Source organism: Peromyscus leucopus, chromosome 8a, assembly GCF_004664715.2.
Source record: "Peromyscus leucopus breed LL Stock chromosome 8a, UCI_PerLeu_2.1, whole genome shotgun sequence".
NCBI classification, from domain to species: domain Eukaryota; kingdom Metazoa; phylum Chordata; class Mammalia; order Rodentia; family Cricetidae; genus Peromyscus; species Peromyscus leucopus.
Genome location: NC_051085.1, coordinates 41,350,513 through 41,365,349, shown reverse-complemented (window position 1 = coordinate 41,365,349; position 14,837 = coordinate 41,350,513).

Below are 14,837 nucleotides of genomic sequence, written 5' to 3'. Positions count from 1 at the left end.
CTGTAGACCAGGCTGGCCTCAAATTCACGGTGATCCCCCTGCCTCTGCATCCTGAATGCTGGGATTAAAGGCATGTGCCATCAACACCCACCAATTGGGCCATTCTTTAGGAACTTGGAAGATAAGAACGTTGAGAGCAGTGCAAACAATGGAGGCCTGGCCTGTGAACTTTAGGGAAACACACTCTACTGGGCCATTTGAATGAAGAGTCAATGGTTCTGGGTATCTGGGGCTGGAGAATCAGCTGTGATTAACAAGATACCAGAACTACTAAAGTGAAACCTTTGCTTTGCTGGGATACTCAGTGCTAGTCCGCTGTAGTTGAGAAATTATTGGTGATTACAAAGAGACCAGCATCTTTGAGGTGAAGTCTTCTGGAAAGTGTTTCCTGAGAGTCAACACACAGAAGCTGTATTCCAGACATGGATAAGGTTGTACTTTGTGCTGGCAGTTGAATTTAGTAGTGTAAGATCCACCCAGGTGGTGCTGGTTTTGAAGGTGTGAAGGGGTCATGGAGGCTAGGCACTGTTTAGCAGGAATGGAGTCCATAAAGAAAGCACTTTCAAGCTACTACTGAAAGTGTAGTTATAGCAGGATACTCTAGCATTTTGGAGATACTAGGATCATGGGATGACCACCAAGAACAGCAGCAGCAGTGGAATGCAGCCAATCAGAGACTAGAAGATAAGCTGTGTGTGCCAGAGAGAAGTTTCTGAAGTACTGATGGTGTGCCATGCACAGCTCAGCCATGGACCCTATGTCTGGGTTCTCATTGGGGACTCCACCACTGGGCCTCTTCTCAGTCAAGGGTTTCTGGTGAAGCCAGACTCCTACAGACCAGATTAAAAGCAAAGTCTAAGGATCTTCAGAATGTAAGAGCATGCAGGAAAAGGGAAGGGTTAGGAAATTTCTAGATGAGTAGACTGAGACACAAAGGCAGAAAAGTCCTCCAGCAAAGGAATAGCAGAGATGTAATCTGTCTTAGTGTTCTATTGCTGTGTAGAGGCAATAGAACCATGGCAACTCTTATAAAGAAAACCATTTGATTGGGGCTTGCTTACAGTTTCAGAGGTTTAGTCCATTGTCATCATAGCAGGGAGTATGGCAGCATGGTGCCTGAGAAGTAGCTGAGAGTTCTGCATCAGCATCCACAGGCACAGAAAGAGAGGGAGACACTGGGTCTGGGTTGGGATCTTGAAATCTCAAAGCCAAGCCCAAGTGACACACTTCCTCTAACAAAGCTGCACCTACCCCAACATGGATACACCTCCTAATTCTTGAAAGTAATGCCTTTCCCTGATGACAAAGCATTCAAATACATGAGGGCCATTCTTCAAACCACCACATAAGCCCACCTCTTCAGATTCCCTGTGTCCTGCACCTCCACTTCAGACTGGGGCCTGATCAGTGGTTGTAAAGTTCGTCATTCCCCACATTTCTACAGTGTCTTTCACAAAGCCGGCATCCACACACCCAGGAGAACAACAGCTGTGCAGACAAAGCCTGCACACTATTCCACTCTGTCTCCTGATATCAAACCAAGACATGATCACACAAACCGATTGGGTCTTATGAAAACTGTTGTTGTAAGAGACTTCACCTGGGAGATACACACACACACACACACACACACACACACACACACACACACACACACAGCAGAAAGCAAACCTATGACAGACCTAATTTCCAACAGCACAAAGGTCCAACTTGGGAACCACTGGATTTCTTCAGGGTCACTCACAGGCGTGTGGTGAGGAGTTACTTACAGGAGCTGGGATGAGTTCACAGCAGCTGCATCACTGCAGAGCCCACCTCAACACAGGCGGTGACTCAGGGAACAGCACAGCTGAAACTTCACAGCGTGCAGGCCTCTGGACAGGTCTGGGATCTTCTCTGAAGCTGATCAGAGTCTTCTCCTTCTACAGCCTGGGTGGGTTCTCTAAAGTTTCTGAGGTTCACTTTCTCAAACACAGGAAATTGCTTATTTTTAAATCTGAAGTGGGCGTTACTGTAGGAGGAAAGACTAAAAGCAACTTTCCATCTAGGTAGAGAACTTTGTCCCACAGACAGGTTAAACATTAAAACAAACCCAAAGTGTAACTCTGCAGAGGACCCAGGTTTTTTGATTTTCAGGTAAACTGTCTTCCATTTCCTTAGGAAGGCCTTCTTGAGAAAAAAAAAAAAAAATCACTTTACAGTTTAGCACTTCTGTGTCCAACCAATGAACTACAGCAAAAAGTAGAACAGGGAGTGTCTCTATAGTATCAGTTTCAATCATCTCTCGCATCACTCAGAAGTCATGTGGTATTCTCCTGAGCAACCTGAGAGCTTCAGACATTGAAATCTGAGAATCAAAATCAAGTTCTGCTCCCTGATGGTAAGAGCACACTACATACACCACACTCTGCTCCAGACCAGTGGCTCTCAACCTTCTGAATGCTGTGACCCCTTAATACAGGTCTTCATGCTGTGGTGACCCCCACCATAAGGTTATTTTCATTGCTAATTCTTAACTGTAATTTTGTTAGTGTTATGAATTGTAATGTGTGTACTGTTATGAATTGTAATATGTGACAGGCAGGATAACTGATGTGCAACCCCCAAAGGGGTCATGCCGAGAACCACTGCAACCATGCAGAAGGTTAATTTCTCATTGTAAGATGAGGTATGTTGTACAAAAATTAGTTTTTAAGATATATAGCCTCTCACCCAAATCTTAACACAAAAGACACTTTCTTCAGAGTTGCCTTTCTTAGGAAGGGCTTGTGTGTGTGTGTAGGGGTGGTGGTGGTTCAGTTTCTAATTACTGGGCCATGACTATTATGAGGACTAACAAGAGAAATTTTTTTTTTTAAATAATGTAGTGAAAGACAATTCTTAAAAGCAAGTACTACTGGGTGTGGTAGCATACTTAATCCCACTACTCAGGAGGCAGAGGCAAGTATATCTCTGTGAGTTGAAGGCTAACCTGGACTACTAGCCCAGGCCAGCCAGGGCTACATAAATCCCTGGAGACATTACACTTCTGCTAAGCTTATCAAAAGCTACAAGAAAATTCCATCCTCTTGAACAATGACTAAAGTTCCTCCCAGCCACAGAAAACTCCTTTTCTTGAACTGTGAAGAGAGCTGAGACCACAAGTCATGCAGGTGGGTGAACTGAACCAGAAAGAATGAGAAACTCCCCTGAGGAAGGGCAGGGCCACTGCTTCACTTTGCGCTGAGCACAGAAGAAAGGGGTGGACACCCTACATAAAATCAGAAGTCACAAAGTTTCAAGATGCATAGACCAAAGGTAAACGTAAATATGCCAATGTGTCACTACAGCTGGGAACCCCAGAACTCCTCTCTTGGTCGTTGAGAGAGGATCACAACAACAAAGACAAACTCAGGATTGGTACAGGAGACCCAATAGGTTTTTTGCTAACATTTCTAGAACACTCCATCTTGGAAGAGCAAAATATATATTCTGTTTTGATTCATGTGGGACAGCCACCAAAAAAGATGTTTATTTTTCTGGGTTTTGTTGTTGTTTTGTTTTGTTTATGAGCCAGGGACCCACAACATAACCCTGTCTGTCCTGGATCTCACTCTGTAGACCAGACTGGCCGTGAACTCACAGAGATCCACCTGCCTCTGCCTCCCAAGTGCTGATATTAAATGGGTGTGACACTCTGAAAGGTCATTTTTGAGCCACCAAATAGAGTTTAAAATATATAAAGGGTAGATTGTTGTAGAATACTTGTTAAAGATGTGTTACAGTCTTTTATATTATGGAACATTTGTTTAATGATGCAACATTTGTTTAATGATGCAAAGATGTGTTACATTCCTTTATGTTGCATTTGTTTAACTCTATGAAGCTGTGTTACTTCACCTGCCTAATTGGTCTAATAAAGAGCTGAATGGTCAATAGCTAGGCAGGAGAGAGAAATAGGCAGGGTTGGCAGGTAGAGACATAAATGAGAGAGAAAAAGAGGAGGAGGAGATAAAAAGAGAAGGGAGAGGACACCATGGTTCAGTCACCAGGCCACACAGCCAGCACTGAAGTAAGAAGTAAAGAAAGTAAAATAGAGAAGGAAAAAGCCCAGAGCAAAAGGTAGATGGGATAATTTAAGTTTAGAAAAGCTGCCAAGAAACAAGCCAAGACAGAGCATACATGAGAATGCTCTGTCTCTGTGTATTTATTTTGGAGCTCGGTGGTGGGCCTCCAAGAGGAAAGAGGAAAAAAGACCAACTATAGTAAACAGTCTAAAAACCATGCTACAAATAAAATAAAATAAAATAAAATAAAAATGCCATCTGACCACAACAGCAATAAATATGAAATCAGTAGCAGGAAGATATGTGGGAAACCCTCAAACATTTCAGTGTCAAAGAACATGCTTCATATAACTATGTGTTAAATAAGATATTAATAGAAAAACTAGGAAATACTTTAACATGAGAGAAAATGAACACTGGGTATTAAAAACACAGTGAAAAGCTTAATCCTATAGCAAGTGGATAGAATAACTTAGCAGATATCTTGGACCAGTTCTGGGAACCCAGGCTTCCAATAAATGGACGAGCAGGAAATGTTTGCAATGGTGGAAAGCTCTCAGGTTGAACATTCTCTGGAACCTGATATTCTGGCTGAAACTCCCCTGATATGTCACGAGAACTCACCCCTTCCTATGTGTCAACAGGCAGAGGAGCAAAGTGACAGGAGCCTTCCAGGTTAGGCTGACAATAATGGAACCACAGAGACGCATTGGTGGAAACTCACAGAGCATTTTCTGAATCTGAAAGCCGTGTTTACGCAGTCTATACAAATGTGGAAAAGGTAAAGTTAAAGAACACATAGAGACTGTAGTCCAGAATTAGTTTAAAAATTTATTTTAGAGATTCAGAAGAAGTATGAACACTATGCTATAGGGAAAGATGGAAAAATCATTTTCTCACCTCATCAAACTGAAATTTCTGGTAGACAATCAACTGTTAAAATATTATACCACTCAGATGAAAGTGAACATGAAAAAAGACACTTGTGCATATATACGTAAACACTATAATGTTGTATGATATTTTGTTTGTATTGTGGGACTTCTGGAAAGGATGGGGCTCATTCTCTTCCCACATTCCTCCTTGTTACAAAGTGTCTCAGAGGCCTAGGAGCATTGTTAGACAGTGCAACTCACGGAAACATGTGAGGGTTCTGAAAGTTTTCAAATGAGAGATCCTAGAAAGGGGTCAGGTTTCATACAATGATTGACAGGCTTTCTTCTCATGACTCAAAAGAGGAAAAGTGAAATTATCTCTTTAGTTTCAGTCACTCCTATCTGATTGCCTGTCTGTCCATTTTACAGAGGTGATTATTATTATTATTATTATTATTATTATTATTATTATTATTTTGCATAGAGCAGACAGGCACACAGATTGTCCAGTTCTGATGGAGCAGCATCCCCTCTAGATCAATGAGCTGTGCCATGCTCTTTCCACATGCTCAGAAGATACATTGTAAACATTTCTCTATATCATGTACTGAGTCAGACACTGAAAATCAGACCTCTCACTCATGGGAACAGCTACATTGATGTAATTTTCAAATTAGCAAGGAGTTTATTCCTAAATCTCAAAGATGAATGGGCATCAGAGGCTGTGTATTCATCTCTTGGGTCTGCTAGAATTTGAAAACAAAAAGTGTCATGGACTGATCCAGGTAGGATCTCCTGGATAACCTGAGTAATCATGATATATTGAGAGTTATTGTGTAAATAGTAAACCAAGCATGGGTAGGCTGTAGTGATTGCTCAGTGGTGAAGGGCGCTGAATACTCTTCCAGGGGGCTAATGTTCAATAACAAATACCCACATGGAGCTCACAATCACCTGTAATTCCAGTTCCAGGGGCTCTGATCCTCTCTTTTGATCTCCATGGGCAACTAGGATGTACATGGTGCCCACATACATACATTCAGACAAAGCACCCATACACATAAATTAATATTGTATATAGCGTACTTATTGTATATAGTTTTTAAATATTAGTTATGACTTTCTTCTATTATTTTAGAAAAAAAATGGATATGTAGTGATATACTTGTAATTTAAGAAATAAAGCTTGCCTGAAGATCGTAGGACAGAGCCAGCCACAGAGTTAAACACAGAAGTCAGGCAGTGGTGGCACACACCTTTAATTCCAGCACTAAGAAGGTTGAAACAGGAAGTAATATGGCTAAGCAGAGAAAGGAATATAAGGCAGGAGGAGACATGAATTTACTCTCTTGCAGAGGCTCTATCAGGCTGAGGAGTTGGTGAGGTAAGAGGTGGTGGCTGTGGCTTGCTCTGCTTCTCTGATCTTTCAGCTTTTACCCTGATACCTGTCTCTGGGTTTTTATTGTAAGGCCATTTAGGACTTGTGCAACATATACAAATCTCATACAAGCAGTGTCACCACATAATTTAAGTGCTAAAGGTAGGTGCCTGCCAAGGGTAGAAGATCCTCTGCAGCCAGGTTGTCCTGAGTCACCATGTGGGTGCTGGAAATTAACTGAACCCTGGTCCTCTGCAAGAGCAGCCATCTCTCCAACCCATACCTCACACGTTGAAATGAGTTAACTGGTAATAACAGAAAAATTAACACCATTCTGTAACCAAACTTAAAAATTACTAATTTGTAACAAACTAGCCACCACTTTTACAACCCAGGGTACTCTTGAGAAGTGAGAAGTGAGAAATATTAGCTAGAAAGAGATACCTAGATGACCAGAGGAAAGACAGAAACACAGGATAGCCTCGGGAGGGCCTGGGTCTGAAGCCACCAGCCTTCAACTTTATTCCAAAGGGATTTTTATGACCATGCCAAGGGGAGGATCAAAGACCTCCCCCTTGCTCAATACAGCCAAGTGTAAACCCTTCCAAATACCTGATACTCAGGCCCGTGGTCCAATCATCCTCTTTATGCAGACCTGCTGGGCAAAGCCACTAGGAATCCCAAATGGGCTCCAACACTAATTAGAATTACTATTCTAATTGTATAGAACTAAGACAATGCCAGATGCCTTTTGAGTTTCCTGTTAGAGCGTTTGTAGACATTAGGGCTGATAATTTTTTTAGGTCTAATTAATTTTGATATATGATTTTTTTAAGTATGCAAGTTCCTTTAAAAATTAAAAAAAAATCAAGATAGAGTCTCTCTGTGTATCCCCGACTCTCCTGAAATTAGTGCTGTAGACCAGGCTGGCCTTGAACTCAGAGAGATCAGCCAGCCTTTCTCTTCCAGGAGCTGGGATTAAAGGTGTGCACAACCAAACCCAGCTATATGCAGTTCTTTATAATAAGGTTTTAGTAAACTGACATCTATCATTTTTTTTTTTTTTTTTTTTGAGACAGGGTTTCTCTGTGTAGTTTTGCGCCTTTCCTGGAACTCACTTGGTAGCCCAGGCTGGCCTCGAACTCACAGAGATCCGCCTGCCTCTGCCTCCCGAGTGCTGGGATTAAAGGCGTGCACCACCACTGCCCGGCCTGACATCTATCATTAAAGGACAAAAAAGGATCAGATGTGGCCTGTGTCAAGGGCTTTGTGACTTCAGATGAAAATACTAAATCACATTCAAGAATTCTGTAAAACTAGCCAACTGGTGGTGGCACAGGCCTTTAATCCCTATACTCAGGAGGCAGAGCGAGGCTGGTTCAAGGCCTGCCTGCTCTACAGAGCGAGATCCAGGACAGGCACCAAAACTACACAGAGAAACCCTGTCTCAAAGAACAACAACAAAAAAGTAAAACTAGTAACTGGAGAAAGACACACAGACAGTAGTAGGTGGGTGTGTGTTTGTGTGTGTCTGTGCGTATGTGTGTTCTGTGTGTATTCGTAAAACAGATTTTTGACAAAAAAAAATGCTCTGTGACAAGAAAAGATTTTGAATGAATTTTGTCCTAAAATAAAAATTACTGAAAATAAGAGAAAGAGATCAAGAAAAAGGCATGTTAAAATAGGACACAGGAATGTGGTAACAAGTCCCCAGATCTTAGTAGGCACCCAGACCTTAGCACAACTGACTCCATGGTGGAAGTACTATTCAGGCTGTAAATCTCAACACATGGGAAGCGCCAGCTGCCAAAACTAAAGACCTAACCCATCAAAGTTCAAAGTTCTGGGAAAGTCTCTAAATGTACTAACCTTGCTATTTTGGCTTCTGTAGTTCTGCTTCTGGCTAACCGTTCTTGTTAGGTATGTCAACTCAGAACATGGTTTTTGTGGTTAGAATCTCACCCTGAGAAAGGCTCAATGCTACCCTGGGATCCCAAACACCCAGTGTAGCTGACAGCTGCCTATAAAAACTTACTATTGGTTTAAACCCACGTCTGAGCAGTCTTCTCTGGTGGATACCTCACAACAAATGTTTGTGAAGCTTTACTTTTAGAAGGGCATGGGAACGGGTGTGGTGGCTTATTCTTTTAATCCCAGTACTTGGGAGGCAAAGGCAGGCAGAACTTCTTGAGTTTAAAACCAACCTAGTCTACTTAGAGAATTGCAGGCCAGTCAGAGCTACAAGGTGAGAGCCTGCCTCAACAGAGTCAAGTTACTTTTGGTTAAGGTTTAAGTGTTCTACAATGGCTGAATTTTAAAGTACTATCCATTCTTCAAGACTGGTGTAACTGACCTTCTGTTCCTTCAGTACACACTTGGAAGCTGATGTGGGTAAGTATAGTGGGACTAAGAAAAATGTCACAAATTTGTCCCTTGCTCCCAGGTCATCCAGGTCCCAGGTGACCAGGGGTCAAGACACAGGTCAAAAGCATCCACTGTTCTGATAAGCCATCTGTCCTCTTTATCAGAGAGATCATGGAGATGACAGAGGTTGGGCATGAACCAGTATGCATTCTGTAAAGAGAAGGATGAGTCAGAGGGAAATGTCTTCAGTGTTTGCAAGGAAGCCACACTACAGTAATGCTTCTGCTTCACCCTCGTGTGTGTGTGTGTGTGTGTGTGTGTGTGTGTGTGTGTGTGTGTGTGTGTCTGTATGTCTGTGTGTGTGCTTATGTGTGACTCAATTAATTTAATTAGGATTATAGAAGTATGGGTGTGGGGTTAAGTACAGGAATATGGCATCTTAAGAGTGGCTAAATCATTGTTAAAAACATCTCTCCCCTTACACTACCATTAAATGTATTTATATTCCCTCTCATGAGTCCCTCTCCCTCCATGAAGGGAAGGATGACAGGCCTGCTCTTGTGCAGGGATCATGCAAGTACTCAGAGCTGCTGAGTTAAACAGTTCAACAGCTCCATCATCGCTGGAAAACAGCATTTCACAACATTCCACCCCTTCTTGTTCTTACATCCTTTCTTCCTCCTTCTGTGTGGTGGTTCTTGACTCTTGGATGGGGTGATATTCATGTTTGGTCTAGTAAATGCTTTTGCCCCATGCTTTGGGGGGAACTCTTTTCTCTTTCCTCTGTTGATTGTGGTAGTTGTTGGAATAGTCTGATTTCTGTCTGTGGAGAATTTGCAGGGAGATCCAAAGACCAACAGGTTGGAGTCTGGACCACCTCCATTTATCAGGGGTCAGGGCAAATCCAGATATAAGCTAATTAGACTCTTAGACTTCTCTGCAAGGGTTAAGGGCTAATTTCTCTTTAATATGTGCCCTCTTATGGAGAAGGTAGTGTGACAGCTCATTTCAGGAGGCTTGAACATACTATGAAGATCTCCCCATCCTCTCTCTCTCATTTCCCTATTTATAGTTGCTGTTTTTCAGCATTGGGAGGGAGAGAATGCCTGGCTGACAGCATTTGTGTCTGCCATTTTCATTTCTGGACAGACATCCTGATATATGGGCCTGTGGGTAATCAGGTTTTTGCTCTCTGCAGGATGGTGAGTTCCTTTCCCTGTAGTTAGGGTTATGATTACTATGAAGAAACACCATGACCAAAATCAAATTAGGAATGAACCCTATTTTTTGTCAAGTTGAAATTAAACTAGCCAGTGCAACTGAACTATAGTGATATAAAGGCAAGAAGCACTGCCTCCTTCGGGCCCTATAGCCCAAGGTCATTGATGGAGCAAACAACACTACACTGAACCCTTGTCAACAAACACAACACTTTCCCTTCCTTCCTTCCTTCCTCCCTTCCTTCCTTCCTTCCTTCCTTCTTTCCTTCCTTCCTTCCTTCCTTCCTGTCTCTTCTTTCTTTCTTTCTTTCTTTCTTTCTTTCTTTCTTTCTTTCTTTCTTTCTTTCTTTCTTTCTTTCTTTCTTTTTTGATGAAACTTTTGTTGTTGTTGTTTTTCAAAACAGGGTTTCTCTGTGTTGTTTTGGTGCCTGTCCTGGATCTCACTCTGTAGACCAGGCTGGCCTCGAACTTACAGAGATTCACCTAGCTCTGCCTCCCAAGTGCTGGGATTAAAGACGTGTGTCACCACTGCTTGACAATGAAACACTTCTCAATCAAAACCACACCTTTCCCATATCCCCAAGATGGCATGTTAATATTAATATCACTATATTAAAAAATGACTTAAAACACCCCACAGTCTTTATCCATTCAAACACTTTAAAAGTTCTGTCTCTGCAAAAAATCTAAAATCTTTTTAAAAGTTGAAAATGTCTTTTAAAAATTCAAAGTCCCTAAATGTGGGTTTCTCTAAATACAAAAATTAAGTTAAATGCTTTTTTATTTCTAAAGGGAAGAACCAGAGCACCATCACAATCTGAACAAAGCAAAACCAAACTCTAACTGTAAATAACTCGGTATCTAATATATGGAGTCTACTCATGATTTTCTAGAATCTTCTACATGGTTCAATTCACTTCATCAGCTCTGACCCCTACAGGATACACAGCTTGTTCTCTAGGCTTCAGATGACTGAGTTATACTACTGCTGCAATTCTTAGTGGTCATCCCACGGTACTGTGTAGTCAGAACTTCCTTTGGGCCACCAGTTCACAAATAATGACTCAGATAGTTATTATTAACTATGAAGCCTCAGCCTTAGCTCAGACTTGTCCTGATAGCTCTTATAACTTAAATTAGCCTGCTTCTATTAATCTACATTTTACCCTGTGGCTTTTAACCTTTTATTTTTCATTCTGTATGTCATGTGCCTAGATTCCTCCTCTTCTTCCTCTCTCTTTCCAGAAATCCCACCTATCTCTCTAATAGCTATTGGCCATTCAGCTCTTTATTGAATCAATCACAGTGATACATCTTTACATAGTGTAAACAATTATTCCACAATATTTCCTCCTTTTTGGCTAAATAAAAAGGAAATGTTTTAACTCTAACATAGTAAAACTGTATACAATAAGAACGATTACCAAGTAATAAATACACTCACAATGTCCAGTTCCATTATTATTTTGCAAATTCTAAGAATATACTCCATTATCTATCCTATCTTGGTGAGTGCAAACTTTTGTACCTGATTTACTTTCTATCCAACTACAGAAAACTGTAAGTATAATTATCCAATCTTCAAACCATCTGAGATGTGGGAAGGTTAAAATATGACCTGATTAAACAGGAAGTGCAGAGCAAGCAACTTACAAAACTAAGAAATGACAGAGACATCTGTCTTCCTGCACAGTCACACCAATGTTCTGCTGCATCATTTGGGCATCCGTCTTCAGCCTACATGCCTAAAATATCTGACAGACTTTTCTGTGAAGCAGGAATTTTGAAGGACTGTCCTACCTTGTCTTGGCAAAGTTTGGCAGTTGCCTTCTTTTGTGTCCTGCTTGTTAAATTTGAACAACGTAGTGTTATTAGTCAAGGCAAGGGCAGTTTCTTGTCTGGTGACTAATGTTGACACAGTAATAACAAACTCCATATAAAGATTCTTTGATGCCCACCAACCTTTTTTGAAGTAAATCAGTGCTGCCAGGAGCAGATGTATCTCACTGTCATGAAAAGTTTTATGTCATTAAAACATTTTAAATGCCATATTCTGTAGATCTCTGAAGTGTTTGAAGACCACCTATCTACTTAAAATACATCTCTGTTTAACCTTGAATACATATCTAATATGCTTACAAGTTTGATTATTGTAGATGACTAACTACTAACCTATATTTCTAAATTATCCTAAATAGCTTTTAAGGACTAGAACTTTACATTTTTAAATTAACTGTATAGGTACAATACCTTAAGAATAGAAACATATATACAGTATTAAAAACTCTTAAATTTTATCAATATACAAAAAGTCTTAATCCATATTAGAAACATATATAGAGTTTACATTCTAAGAAAAATAATCTTAAATTTGTATTGATATGCAAAAATCCATAACAATGTAAAATATTTGAGATTAATAGTTGCCTTTTAGTTAAAAGTAGATTTAATAATCTACCCCTTTATCCTGTCATTTCTATTTCCTCCTTTTTCTTTTCAGAATGAAAAGGTCCCTGAATCTAATTTCCTTTGCTTTCTGAGCATGACAGATAGCAAGTTGGAACCAACTCCCATAAATAATGCCAAACATCCATAATCCACTGAATGGCCAAAACCCACCCAACCTACCTCTTGAGAATGTAGGCATTATGTGTTCTAGACTGTTTCCCGTTGTCTGGGAACAATGGCATCTTTAGGGAATCCTGAGAAAATTGGGATAATGGTTAAGTCCTGGAAGAGCTAGCTGTATTTTTTATTTATTTATTTTTTTTAGAGTCTTGTGATAGGAAAATGTAAAGCTCATATGAAGTCCTGGCTGGAGAAGTTTGTGAGGCTGAACCATCTCAGCTAGCAGCTTTGAAGTTGTTCTGGTTGCAGAATTTTGAAGAAACTGTAATGCCTCTCAGAGCCATTCTGAGAAGCTAGACCACCTGAGTTATTTGTTTTTATTGGTGTCTTTTATTTCTGAAAACACACAAACTTTCAAAATACATACATACACATCTGCATTAACACTAGTGGAATGTGCAGTAGGCAAAATCAGCTAAAATGTTTTTTTGTTCTATGTTTGAGCAAGAAAAAAAATCTGTTAATTTTATAAGTCTGTGTTGGACTGCATAACCAAACTGTAATATAAATCTCTATCCATGCCATATGAAAGGATAGCATGTAATAATAAGTCATGAGGACTCTGGAGCCAACAAGATTAATCATGTCTTATTCATTCTCAGAGCTCTTTTCATACTGAGAGATCAGCATATACGTCACCTCTCCTGTAGTATTTCTTGGCTTTTTCCCTTGTGTCTGTAGCTAAGATCCTCGGGAGATCTACCCTGACTTTTTGAGTGTTTGCATCATTTTCTGACCACAGGAGCAAAATCTTAAAGGGCTCGTCCTTCTACTGTACATGTTGGCACAGCCAGTGGCCAGGCATGGGGCCTATGTACACTGTGAGCACCGGCCTGGCTTAGAGCGCAGGACTGGGAAGCCACCATGTCTGGTATCTAGTCCAGCACTTTCCTTAGCTTTCTTGGGCCCTATGTTTGGATATTTGAGCCCCATATTGGACTCCATTGAGAGAGATTTGTCCTAACTGTGGGCCAGGCAGGACTGTAGAAAACTTCAGCTACAAATGGGTTGGTAAGAGTTTCCACCTAAAACATGAAAAACAAGATTGTAAAACGGAGCTAAAAACAGCTTCCTAGTTATCTCTCTCAAGTTAGTGGCAGCCTGCAGGTTTGAGCTACTATGGTGGGTTCATGGCATGCAAGCTTGACCGGCAGTATGGCAGGAATGAGGTGTGTCCAAGCCGCACATTACACTGCTGCTGTGTGGTGGATTTAGCCTTTGATAATAATAATAATAATAATAATAATAATAATAATAATAATAATAATAAAAGAGGTTTCTGGGCTACATGCTGCTTAGATAGAAGCATAGGCCCACTATGGCTCCCAATGCTAGTAGTGAATTGTCTCCACCATGTTGAAAACTAAATTGGGCAGAGCTATCCACCAAGACTTCTGCTTCAGTACTAACCATTGCAGTTTAAAGCAATAGTTACACAATAAGGCAAATTCAGATGAAACAAGACTTTAAATGGTTTACAATGTGTGTAAAAATGTATGTAGGCTTCAAAGAGAGAGGAAAAAAGGAATATATGCAGTTATATAAATAAATAGATAGTTTTTAAAAATAAAGTCTTTAAAAAGACAGTAAAGATAGTGTAAAAAATAAGCCACGTAAAGATGGATATCACACAGAGAATCTGCATTGTGTTGTCTTTGTGATTCTTAACTGCAGAAAAACATTTGATTGTAAAAGCTGTTGAGTTAAGCCAATATAAATATTTTAAAGGTACCTTGACTTCAAAATTTGGATGTAAGGATATGTTACTTTGGAAAGGAGGCTCTGCTTGTTTCCACAGAAAGCCAGAGGCTGTGGATTTGTTCCAGATTAAAATATATCAGGTTTGATGAGCCAAGACCCCCCTGAAAGATCTCTGATGACACCAAGGCCCAGATGATCTAGCATCCAGAATGGTTTCAAGGCAACCGGCTCAGACAATACACCCTCATGGACTATTCCATAATTCTGAATTTTTCTTTGTGTTCCCATAAGATACATTGCCCCCATCCAGCAGGAAATAGTATGAGAAGCTATGCCCAAATTCTCAAATATACTAAGCTGGCTTTGGAGATGTAATTGGCTCACTCATTCTCTAAACCCAAGTATATTCCAAAAAAAAAAAAAAAAAAGATTGAAAGATTCTTGTGTCCAATATCAGAAGAGCCCTCTGGTGTTGGACAGAGAAAAATGAATATTTTTATTTAAAACAGGTTGATTATAAATGCAATCTCTTTCTAATGAAAAAAAATGAAAAAATGAAAAAAAGGAGATAGTATAGATATAATAGGATAAAAGGATAAATTAATGAACCTACTTTTAAAGAGCA